The sequence below is a fragment of the Nuphar pumila genome, chromosome 11, assembly GCF_984573655.1.
Source record: "Nuphar pumila chromosome 11, dmNupPumi1.hap1.1, whole genome shotgun sequence".
Classification (NCBI taxonomy): domain Eukaryota; kingdom Viridiplantae; phylum Streptophyta; class Magnoliopsida; order Nymphaeales; family Nymphaeaceae; genus Nuphar; species Nuphar pumila.
Window position 1 is genome coordinate 4,265,002 of NC_143259.1, and position 12,814 is coordinate 4,277,815.

Genomic DNA, 12,814 nt, shown 5'->3' on the forward strand with positions numbered 1-12,814 from the left:
AAAAAATCTGCAGGCAAAGAATGATGGCTATGGCAAATGCATCTGCAACTTTCCGTTAGTTGGCAGATGATGGCACTAGGTGGTGCTAACATTAAATTGTTAGTACGCTGACATGTCCTAAAGACTTTAGATTAATTTTTTTCAGCATTGCATGTGCGCTTGGTGTGATAATGTTTCAGGACCTCAGTTGATTTATCTAAGAGTGGAACAAGGTGCCAGGTGTTCATGCAAGTTGGCTTTGAACTTACCTTCAATGGCAGTTCCATACTAAGAATTAATCTGCTTGATGAAATATATCATGCAAACTGCTTCAGAATGAGAAACTGCCTGCAAAAAATAGGTGAGAGTAAATGCAATTTCTGTTACCCAGTTTGGAAAAGTTATTTTGCTTTTTGCATTCCTGAAAGGCCGAAATGTGTTATTAACAGGAAAATAATCTGTGGAAATGGTCTACAACTGACTCGTGGAGTTGTTGAATTAATTGCAGTAGAATGATTTTGGAACGGTCCAACTTGTTACTGCATCCAAAAATATGTGACAACAGTGCGAATAAGTTTGTGTGTCAGAGGGATGCAATTCACTGGATGCAGGGAACTGCTTGAGTTTCTCAAACTAAGAACACTGGGTCCCTCTTCATTCCTAAACTGCCTAGGAGACTGCAAGGTTTCTCAAAAAATCTTTCTTTAGATTCTTAAGGGTTGCCACTTCTGTTTCATGATTCACTGAATATAACCTTAAGTGCATAAGGGATTACAGATGACCTGAAAGCTAGGAGATGATATTGATCTAAGAGGGCTCAAGTAAAACCTCTTGGAAGGGTGATTAGCCAAAATCTTACTGAGTCGCAAAGAAACATACAAAGACCTGGTGTCAACTTTTTTAAGTTGTATTTTTTTTTTTAAAATCAGCACATCCAGTTATCAACATTGCTTCAGTTGGTTATATTTTCTTGTTGGTGGTTTACATTTTTCCTTAGGTAATCTGCAGCAAAGAGAAGCTGTTCCTTGGGTGATGCTTGAGGGTAATAACAACAATTTGCTAATCTTGAACACTGTACAGGATAGTTTCAGAAAGACTTGTTCATGTATGTTTTTCAAATGCCTTGATGGAAACTGGGCTTCTTCTTTAGTGCTGTCTTATTTCTGTGTGGATTAATAATCGTACATTAGGATCGTAATCATTTTCTTTTCATCAAAAATACACAATCCAACAGTTGATTCCTAGCAAATTCACCATGCCGAACACATTTACATGATTGGATTTGCAAAAAATGTGTTGGAAATGCCAAGTTCACATGGTATTTTTTGGAGAGAAAATTCACACGGTAGTTCCCATATTGTAGTATGTAAATATAAATATAAATATTATATATGTAGTGGTAACATTTGTTAATAACACCATTATGTACAAACGCCCCTGGATCTCCATGGTACGGGTTGTTTTGATCCAATCCGACCTCTTGAATGGGTTCAACATGTTCAAAATAGTGGGAACTGGCTTCTGGATCATGCTTTTTCGATAAAAAAACACAATATTATGACTAAAAAAAAACATGCACATTGTAGGTTGTTGATTTTTGAAGCCTTATATAAACCTACCTAGTGTCATAATCAGATGATCTAAGATCTGATTCCCACTAGGAAAAACATGTAGATCATGAGGTTAGTTTAATGAAAAACAATTTTAAAAATGAAAAAAGAAGCGTTTATACCTCATGTTGCCGTTACCAAATGCTACCCCATATATATAGGGGTAATGTTTGCTACCTTGGTAAATACTGAACCCCTTAGTGAAAAACCGTAGTATTATTAGTTTTTTGATGTTTTTGCACATCTGATCCTCCAGGTTGATCTATAGGTTTGGATTAATTGAAATTGGTATTTAGATCATGTTATTCCAACATGTATGCAAGAATTTGTAGGGCTGAAAAATCAACAACCTATAATGTAACAAATCTTTAAACCTCATAAAATTGTATTTTTACTTCAAAAGAATGTGATGTAGCAGTTGATTTCTACTATTTTGACCATGCTGAATACCTCCATAGGGTTAGATTTGGCCAAAACAACCTCCCACTGAGTTCCAACTGGGGATTTCTTTACACACAAGGGTACCAAATATATATATATATATATATATATGAAATTTTTGGCTACCCTCGAGCATGCCATACGCTCTAATAGAAACAAGCCATTCTTTAACATTTTCTTGTTGATCAAGCTCTGTGGATATGGTTTATTTAGTCAAAAAACATGTCTTAGATTGTTTGGTTAAGCTAATGAGCAGAATTTTGAAGGGTACAAAAATTCAACGTTTAGTGAACCAAAATTTTATGGTTGACAAAATCATATTTTTATCTTGGCACCACTAAATTCAACACATTTCCTAGTAAATGGATCAAGCTGAATGCATCCATGAAGTTAGATTCATCAAATAAAACCTGCATCTATGAGATTTTGCTAGAGAGTATGGTACTCTAAAGTGTAGCCGTTATTCTTCCATGTCATATGATGGTGCACACTATTGTTTGTGTGGATCTAGCCACCAAATGTTTGATCTAAATGTAGAGATGTATTTAACATCATTTATTTTTTATTTTAGGAGATTTTATCATATCTAATATTAGATTTGATTTCTAAGATGAAAAATTGACGGTTTACAATTCATGAATATAGCAGTGGTTCAAGAACAGCCCAAATCATCATGTTTGAATCAACTTTGACACATGAAAATAGCAAATAAAACATGTTAAGCGTGATTCAAAGGTTAGTTTTTGGCTTTTGAATGTCATATCTAAGTCAAGTGTGTGCCACCATGAGTTATGGTGGTTTTTTTCAGAATAGAAACATGCATATCATGTCCTATATCCATAATGATGTAAAAGTAGCAGTGGCAGTGTAGGCAAAAATCTTTATAACTTTTTCTCAAACGCCACTTTCATCCTTGTTTGGAATGGAATTCCATTTTTTTGGAAATCTTCTCAACCAAAGATTGTGCAACTTATATGGCAAAATACATAATTTCCGTACACATTAGTTTCCACACGTCTCTCACTCTCCTAAAAGACGTATCAATTCTACGTAACTTTTCAAAACCTATGATATTTTCAAACCGAAAATGATTGTATGAACGGCAAGAATGATACAGTTTTTTCGAAATTCTTTACAATTTTTGAAATTGGTCTGATGTCCAAATTCACAAATTTTCACATATGTGATTTGTCATCTAAATATATGATTTTTTCTTCAAATATGCAAATTTCTTTTTGAATATGCAATTTTCCTTTTAAATATGTGATTTTTTTTCTTAAATATGTGATATTCAGCTTAAAACACAACAAATCAGGACATATAAACACATACCTGATAATGTCCTCCTGTGCTCTTTATGCGATTTTATTAAAAGGAGACTTATATTTTGGGGACATTTATAACCATGAGTTGCCAAAGTCCCCCAACATATGTGCACCTTTTTTAATTAAATGCTTTCACTTTTGAGAATGTCTTGATCTTCACATGTAAGTATCCTCACACATTTGTGCCTGCCTATACCCCTTGGGCGATTTTAATAAGAGGTTCACACATTTTGGGGACCTTTGCAACTCATGGTTATGAATGCTGTAATGTATTTCTGAATGTAGGCAAATGGTTTCCTGCTTGGTATTAGCAAGTGTCATTAAAGCTAAAAAACCTTTAGTGACACTTAAAAACACCGCTAAAGCCTCTAGCAGTGGTAGACAGCTACCACCCACTATATATATATATATATATATATATATATATATATATATATATATATATATATATATATATATATATATATATATATATATATATACACTAAAAATGCCCGTACTTTCTGGTTGTGAATATCTTCAAAAATGTGCAACCTCCTTTTACTAAATAGTCACACATTGGCGAATATCTTCACACATGAGCGAACCTCTGTAAAAAAAATACATATTCTCGTTTTTGGGAGAAAGTGAACATATTTTAGAGAAAAATTCATACTCATATTTGGGAGTACTTTGGCATATGTGAAGAAATTTCATTTATAATAAGGGTAAACAAGTTTTTTAAAGTAAAAAATTTATGAATTTGGTAATTGGTGAATTTCGAAAATTACAGGGAATTTCCTGAACTACGTCATTTTTTGTCATACATTACCGTCATTTTCTGATTTCCAAATGCAAAGCATTCTTCTCCTGTTTCATTCCACGGGTGACATTTTTTTTTTACTTAACCTTTTGTGATCATGCCGTGAAGTTTCCAGAACCTTCTAAAAATAGAGACATGATCAGTTCAGAGACTTGGATGTCGTTCATGTTAAAAAAGAACGACACCTATCAAACAGAGTGGATAGACTCATTATGAGCTGTTCATTTTATGCCACTCCGATGCCGTCCATCCGGGTCATAAAAAAGTGAACCTATCCAAGTGATGGGCATACCTCGCATAGTGGTTTGGATGCCGTTCATTTTCCAAATGAACGGCATCCAATGCAGTTCTGACGGTAAAAATGTCATAGCTGCCTCTGACTTTATCCCGTCACTTAAAATATGTCACTGAATCCTAACCTGTAAATCCCATCTCGTATAAAGAGAGAGAGAGAGAGGATCACGTCAGAGGCACGTCTGATCTAGAGGCTCCTTGGATGTCATTCATCTTAAAAATGAACGACAGCCATCAAAACAGTGAATAAGCTTATTGTTAGCCGTTCATTTTAATCTTTTCTGATTCCGTCCATCCAAAATAAGAACATCAGAAAAAAGTGTAGGGCCCATGCAAGTGATGGCCATCTCATTCATACATGTTTTGAATGTCATTTCATCTTGAGATCAACAGCTTCCAAAAGTGGTGTGAGGGAATACCAAATTTATCCAGGAGTCAATGGAATATGAGAACTAACGTGTGAACTACAATTTTTATGAATTGTTTGTTATTTTTCTTGAATCTAACAGCCATACTACATTCTTGGTTTCATAAGAACACAATCTTGAATCATCCCATTTTGATGCTGAAATTTTTTTTAGGCTTTAAAATCAATGCATGGCCTATATTCTTCATAAATATTCAAGCATTCAAAAATCACATTTTTTCATCGAAAATACACATTGGTTCTTAGCAAATTCATCATGCTAAGCACATCCACATGGTTGGATTTGCAAAAAAAAGTAATGGAAATGCCCATATTTTCAGTTCTCATATTCTAGTCTATGTCTATATCTAGTATACATTTATTTAGAGCCGTGAAGGTAGAAAATCAATGGTCCTTTTCCTCATGGGAATTCTTCCATGGTAAGAAGAATCATTTTGGATTGCCAATAGCCTGAAGATGATGTTTGTTGGGTGGCACTTAACAGGCCAACATGATGGGTTTTTTTAACACGAGTAATCTGGTATTTTGAGAGTTTTGCTATTGATATGCCATTTTTTCTTATTGATGAACTTCTCCTGGGATGAAGGGGGGCGGGTGTCATATGTAATGCTGTTTTTTAACATCACCTGGATTGATGCTTAAGCTTAACGGCCGACATTGTTCTAGCTGCATGTAGGGGTGGGCATTGGGCCGGCCTGGCCTGTTTAGAGCTCGGCTCATGGGGCTCTAAGTGTGGCTTGACTCGTTTGTCGGGTTCGGGTTTGAAGAACAGCTCGTGGGCCCGCTAGGTGTTGTCAATTAACGGGTCTGGTTTATCTGAACCTGACCCGAATCAAACCCTATAGGGTCTGGGTATGGTGACAAATAGGAAGACGGGTCTAGGTATGGTGACAAATAAGAAGACCCAATTAAGACTCGGGTCCAGATCCGAAGGTCCGCTTAATACATGGACCCAGGTATAGTTTGTGAAATTTTATACTAGACCTGAAACCCAGTTTGGATTAAGACCTGCAAATTTTCAATGTAAAAATGATAAACATATTATTTAACTGAGATGGTCTGGGTTTGGTTCATGTAGTTCTTATTGGATCTGGGTATGGTTTCTCTTATAGTATACCCAATTAGACCTGGGTTCAGACCTGAAACCATACCCAAAAATCTGGTCTAGACCTGAGGACCATGCACGGCCCACATTATTTAACGGGCCAGGTTTCGGTCAGGTACCTAAGGGGCTCAGGCCTAAAACCTTTGCCCAAACCTGGCCCATCGCGGACTGGGTAGGCTTGACCCTTTGGGCCGCCCGACTGGTTGCCCACCCCTGGCTGAACGTGAACTTACCGTCTTGAACAACCAGATAAAATGAGAGTTCATATTTTTTATTCGAAAAATGCTCCCATCTGGTTAAACACTTTGATGAGAACATCTTCCTGTGGTATCTGTTGTATATCTGTGCGTTGAGAAAAACATCCATAACTTTGACCGTTTGATATTCAACTTGTTTTGAACCGTTGGAGGTCTAATCGACTCGTCATCCTTATTTATTATGTGGCCGATCAGTCAGCCTTTTCTTAGCAGCATCTTCCTGAATATTTATCAAAAAACACATAATCCAGCCACCACACACACACACACACATAAGTAGAATATGAGAACTAATGTGTGAACCATATTTTTTATGATTTTTTTATTCTTTTCTCTTGAATTTAGCAGTACGGATGTGATCTGTATGCTTGGTTTTATAATAATAACACGCTCTTGAATCATCCATTTTGATGCATAATAGGACTTTAAAAATCAATGCCTCATATTCTTTATAAATATTCAAGCATTGAAAAATCATATTTTCATCGAAAATGCATGATCCAATGGTTGATTCTTAGCAAATTCATCATGCCAAGCCCATCCACATGATTGGATTTACAAAAAAAAAGTTTTGGAAATGCCCATATTTTCAGTTCTCATATTTTGCTTCTCATATTTTAGTTCTCATTTTCTAGTGATATATATATATATATATATCACTAGAGTATAATAATTGAAATAGAACTAGAAATATGGGCATTTCTGACACTATTTTTGCAAATCCAATCATGTGGATGTGCTTGGCATGGTGATTTTGATAGAAATCAACCATTGGATCATGTATTTTCCATGAAAAAATGTGATTTTTGAATGCTTGAATATTTATGAAGATTATGAGCTATTGATTTTAAAGCCTTAAAAAAATCTCGTTTACTCATCAAAATAGGATGATTCAAGAGCGGGTTCTTATAAAAGCAATCATGTATATCATATCTGTACTGTGAGATTTAAGAAAAACAACAAAATATCTATGAAAATTGTGGTTCACACGTTAGTTCTATATAGATGAGAGAGAAGGGGGAAGTAAATTTCATAGACTTGATTACCACATAAAAGTTATGAGTTGCAGCAGTCGCAATTTAACTTTTCAAATATGCAATAAGTCAAGATAGTGTTTTCTTTTTCCAGTGAGGGGAGTAACCCATAATATTCGTTACGAGAAGTGTGAATTAGAGAGAGAGAGAGAGAGAGAGAGAGAGAGAGAGCAGTGAATATTTTTTAAACTTTTACTTTGTATTGTATATTCTGATATCATTTAAATAACACCTACTACCAAACTAGAAAATGTTCCCATTTTTACAGCTCACAGGGCTACCTGCTTTTCTCCTATTACTACGCATATTTCTTTTGTCACTCTGACCCCTTCGACTATTGGAAATAATAGATGTCCCTCGAGCCATAGGTTGGTATGCAAAATATTGTAATAAAAAGTTATATGTATGTAGGACACTTCCACCGGGCTTAGGTGCATGATTCTTTTCGGCATATTGAAAATAAAGGCGTAACTGGATGGGGTGTACCCAAGCCGGCCCAATGTTTCAAACCGATTGTACTGGATCCCAACCAATATTGATGTATCCTTGGGTTTGGGTTGGGTCCAAGATATAGACCCATAATAAAAAACAGGTCGGTTCTTGGGTATTGTAAATGAAGACTTTAACCCGAACAGACCCCACCCGCTTATGTAACCAAACCTGATTTGTACACCTGAACCCGAACTGACTTGACTATATACTTGAACTGGCCTGTCCCTAAACCTGCTTCATACCCAATCCATCTGAAAGTTTTCAATGGGTAAATATTATGTATTCAATTAAATATTTAAAATATTGATAAACTTAGAATTAATATGCATGCACTAGTAATCTAAACTTAAATTCATTTTCGCATATACTTCTTGGTGCCCTTTTTGATGGAAATTGTCTGATTGAAGTGAATCCCAGAATTATACTTGAGAATTTATTGAAATTTGATACATTTTGAATATGATATATCATTGTTTTTTTTTTCAAAGTAAAATACTGGGTTGGTGTGGATATAATTTTTTTACATTTAGATTTTGACATTATTTAGAATAATTATTAAGCTTCTTTTTTGTTAGCATATAATCTTCTTAATAAATAGTTGATTCCATTAACTTACATATTTTATTGGTGGTTAATTAGGTTTAAATTACCGATCATATCAAGACCCGAGCTGAAACCCGAATGCATTAACCTATGTGTCTACTTTTCTCAGCCATACCCATACACAAACCCAACCAGAATCAAAGTGGGTCTACTGAAGATCCAATCCATTTTTTACCCAACACATGTATACCTGAACCCGTTTACCCATATAGGCCCACAGTTTCTAGCTGCACCCGAATATGAGCCCGAACCCTCATTAGGGTTTGGGTCTTACTTTTAGACCCGATTCAGAATCGGGTCTGATAAGACCTGACCCGAGCCCCACCCGGTTACATCCTAATTGAAAATATGCTGAGATGCATATCCATACGAGGGCACTAATTCTCACAGATCATGTTCCTAGTCTTATTGTTGATTCATACTCCATGTTGACTGGAAAATATGATTGACCACCGAGGTGGTATCCCATGCGGTAAGCGGGGTCCTGTGTCAAGCTGAAGACTCATGATCAAACCCCGCTGCCACATGGGTCCTGTGTCAAGCTAGAAGACATGGCCTTTATTGAACAATCTTTGACAAAATTGTATTGATCCTAAATTGGCAAAATTAGAAGAACCAGGAAGGAATGACTGGAAGAACCACTATTATGGCTTTTCACAACAATACAACTACACAAAACTGCACTGAAGATCCATGCTGTTTTGCCATAAACAAAAGTGTTTTTGACACACGGATGCCTAGGTATCGTAATCAAGCAATTCCATCCAATGACTATACCAGGTTCATGTGGAAGGCTCCTAGAGTGCAACCATGGAGATTCTATGGATGCTGGCTTCATCAGGCCGGTTCGCATGGATTCGGTTGGCGTTGAAAATCCTCTCATGAAGCAACCGAATAACCAGTTCCCATCTCCAGCCTTCGGGGATCGAATTGTCTTGGAAAATGATTTGGCACAACTGAAAAAGAAGCATTGCTGAAGAAGAAACAAAAACACTAGAAGATCTGGATGCTTGATAGCAGATGTGAAGCTTGGTAGTGAAGGGCCACATGAGTGCTATGATCATATGGTTGTGGCTGATATCCGAGAGCCACAGCTTGGTCACTGCAAACAAGTTTAAGGCCATTGGCCGATGCACACAGATAAAGAGTAGATAGAGAAGATATGGAGAGAGGATGAAGAAGCAAGGAATAAAGGTGAGGGGGCACATGCACTATTCTAGGTGGCCCTCACTTGGTGATGTTTTCTTTTTCTTTCTTGTAAGCTCAATTTAAACATGATCTGGGGTGTATGTCTGCGTATATGTGCACTCATGTGAAGTGATCCACAGTTTATTTAGTCAATCGAGGCAGCTAAACTTTACTGCCCACTAGACCCACAATATGTGTAAAAGAGTGACATGGAAATCAAAAGTGGAAAGGAGAGCACTGAGCGTTGCTTTCATGGGCAACAGTGAGGAAAAAGTGGAAAATGCCAGCCTTAATGTTGATGGGGGTGATGGCCTAGATTATGAGATTAGCAATTTAGTCATCTTATCTTTGCTTTACTATATATTAAGGACATTCCTTGAACTGAAACCTGAGAAGATAAGATGATCATCTAAGAGCTAAATCTGTCATATGTTAATGTGCCGGATCTAGACTCAAAACCAGACTTGGATATAAAGGATCTTACAGAGGGCCTAGCTCGAGAGAGGATCCTGTAAAACCACAAAGCCCACCTCTCTTTACTGTAGCTCAGTACAAGTGGAACCCACAGAGGCATGGGGTTTGTGGTCGTAAACGCTGGGTGAGATTGCTAATCTCACCCTACAGGATCCTCTCTCGCCTAGCTTGGCAACCCACCTGATCTTAACCCATTTAGACCTTTTGCAAATGAACGTCTTGGATGCCTTTTGAGTTTTGATACATAACCATCTTTGAATTAATGTCTTGGTTTTAGTTGGTGTCACTAGAAGTCCTTAAATGCTCACAAGGGTTCATCTTCCTTGCTAGGGCAACCCTTGTGAGCATAGGATGACCACGGTTCAAAACCCATGGCCACAAGGTTGAAGTTGAGTGTACTCGATGGTCAGGAGGGACCTCAAGGGTTTTACCAACTGGAGGTCTGTCAGTGCGCCGCTATTGATGAGGAGTTTTACCTAAGCTATCATCACATTTTTCATAGCTTGCTTATTCCATATGCATGAGACTAAGTTCTTTGACGTTCTATCCCCTTACTTGCCTCTCTTTATAAGTCTTTATTAGTCTTCCCCATGCACTAACTCTTTCAGCCATTATTAGATCACCCACTTGAAAACTATAACTACAATGTCTAAATGATATGCTAAAACCACTTCCGAACACTAACTTCTTTGAACCATTTTTGGAGCAAAGAAATAATGGATTCCACCACCATCTGGTTGCCTTCCACAGCTTGACAAGGCCAATTGCTTAAAGATGGACGACAACCTACTTTTGTTTTTTACTCTGCTCTCAGGATCATATAGACCTAACCACACTGGCTCTCCCTACCGTACTCTGCTCTCAGGAGTGACACTCATGGAATTTGAACCTAAGAGGACATCCTACTTGTACAGACCACAATTGCAATATTCCAAAGGACTTTCTCTATCAAATATACACCATCTATTTTGTTGAATGACCTTTACCTAATTTAGTACAAACAGCAAGCAAACGATCTTACCTTCTCAAAGGATGATCATAACTAAGAGAGAAGAGATCTCTTTCTCCAATCCGCCATAACCTGATCTTCAAATAGCAAAATTAAAAGAAAAACTGGCCAGGTAAATTGGGTAAAATTGAAAGTTGGCGTTGTGATATCCTCTTTATTTGTACTAACCTCTAAGAATTCTTACCATTCTGATACAAAGAACTTGTTTGTATTAGTGGTTTACTTTCTTTCTTAATTAGAGTATGATGCAACTATAAGTTAAAATAAATTAACTTATATACAAACTATATGAGTTTACATTTGTATAGAACTTGCCCATTTTGACTTTTGAATCACTTTAATCTCCTTGCGAATAAAGATGAGTTTTTGCTAACTTTTACTATAAATAAAGTCCGACTGACCCATGTGGTAAGCTGAAGGCCCAAGATCGAATCCCTCTGCCACAGCGGCTGTTGTTTTGGTAGGGGTCTGCTTAACCCCAGCTAGACTTTAAAAAAAATAAAATCTGATTGACCCATCGATGGGGGGCTTCGCATCAGTGCACGTCTGGCAGGTTCAACAACAAGTGGTACGATTGAATAACAACTGGTGGGTCGGCCTAACCCCAGCTTGACTTTAAAAAAACAAAAAAAAAAGTCTGATTGATCCACTAGACTAACTTGTGTAACCCCTGAAACGATCGCCAACCATGTATAGCTAATCAATTCCAAGATATCTCTATGCGATTTAGACTACGACAATGAAAGCTAAAAGGCAAAGTCATCATTAAATTTATTTCTGAGAAACTAAACCATGGGCTAGTGGGTGGACGTGATTGTCCGGGGATTCTAGGATATCTGTGGCTTCACGCATTGTTTGATGGCGCGTCCTGCGTGATGCGCCGGACGAAAAGGACAAAAAGACCAGGCTTTGTGGCAAACATCATTGAATGCGTGGACGCGCGGAACATCATCCGCTGCATTCATAAAAGTATGTTAAAATTGTTCTACCCTCTACCCTGTTACAAAAATTACAGGAACACGAAGAATATATTTTACTGTTTCCCTCTCTTGTGAGGCGGGCGAACCAGCGGAGGCAGACCAAAAACATTAAAAAAAGATCGAAAGAGGAGTGCCTGCCATGGAGATACTGCTCGAGGGTGCACAAACTCATAGACCAGATGACTCTCTTCCTTGCAAATGCAGTAGCCCAAGCTGGTAGGGGATGGGATCCGAAACCGAGACCTCAAGGTAGGGACATATACGGTCGGGCTTGGGTCGGATCTGGGCATTACCGAATCCAACCTAATCAGATCTAGCATAATCGGTTCTGGACTCGGAGTCAGATGGAGATATGCTAAAACCATATTCAAAACCAACATTTACATGTATTTGGGTCTGGATGTTACTTGGATTCGGATGCAACACTGGGCTGTACCCAGACAAACCTAATCGATTTTAGCATAATCAGATCCGAATCCTGATTCGGATGGAGATATGAGCCTAGTTTTGGTTGTGGGGAGGAGGTTTTCAGGAGAGGCAATAGACGAGGGGCTTGTGGTAGATTGGGGCTTGGGGTGGAATCAAGGTAGAGGAGAAGGAGAGGGTGAATTGCCAGCTAACAAAATTGAATTGGGTCATTCAATCCAAAACTAAGTAATTCTACCCATTATTAGTGATTGTTCAAGTTGTCCACATATTGTCATCAAACAACAGACATTTAGAACATAGCATCTGAGTAAGGTCCAAACAAACGTTGGACTTGGAATAGTAATGGATTTTGTCAAAACAGTATT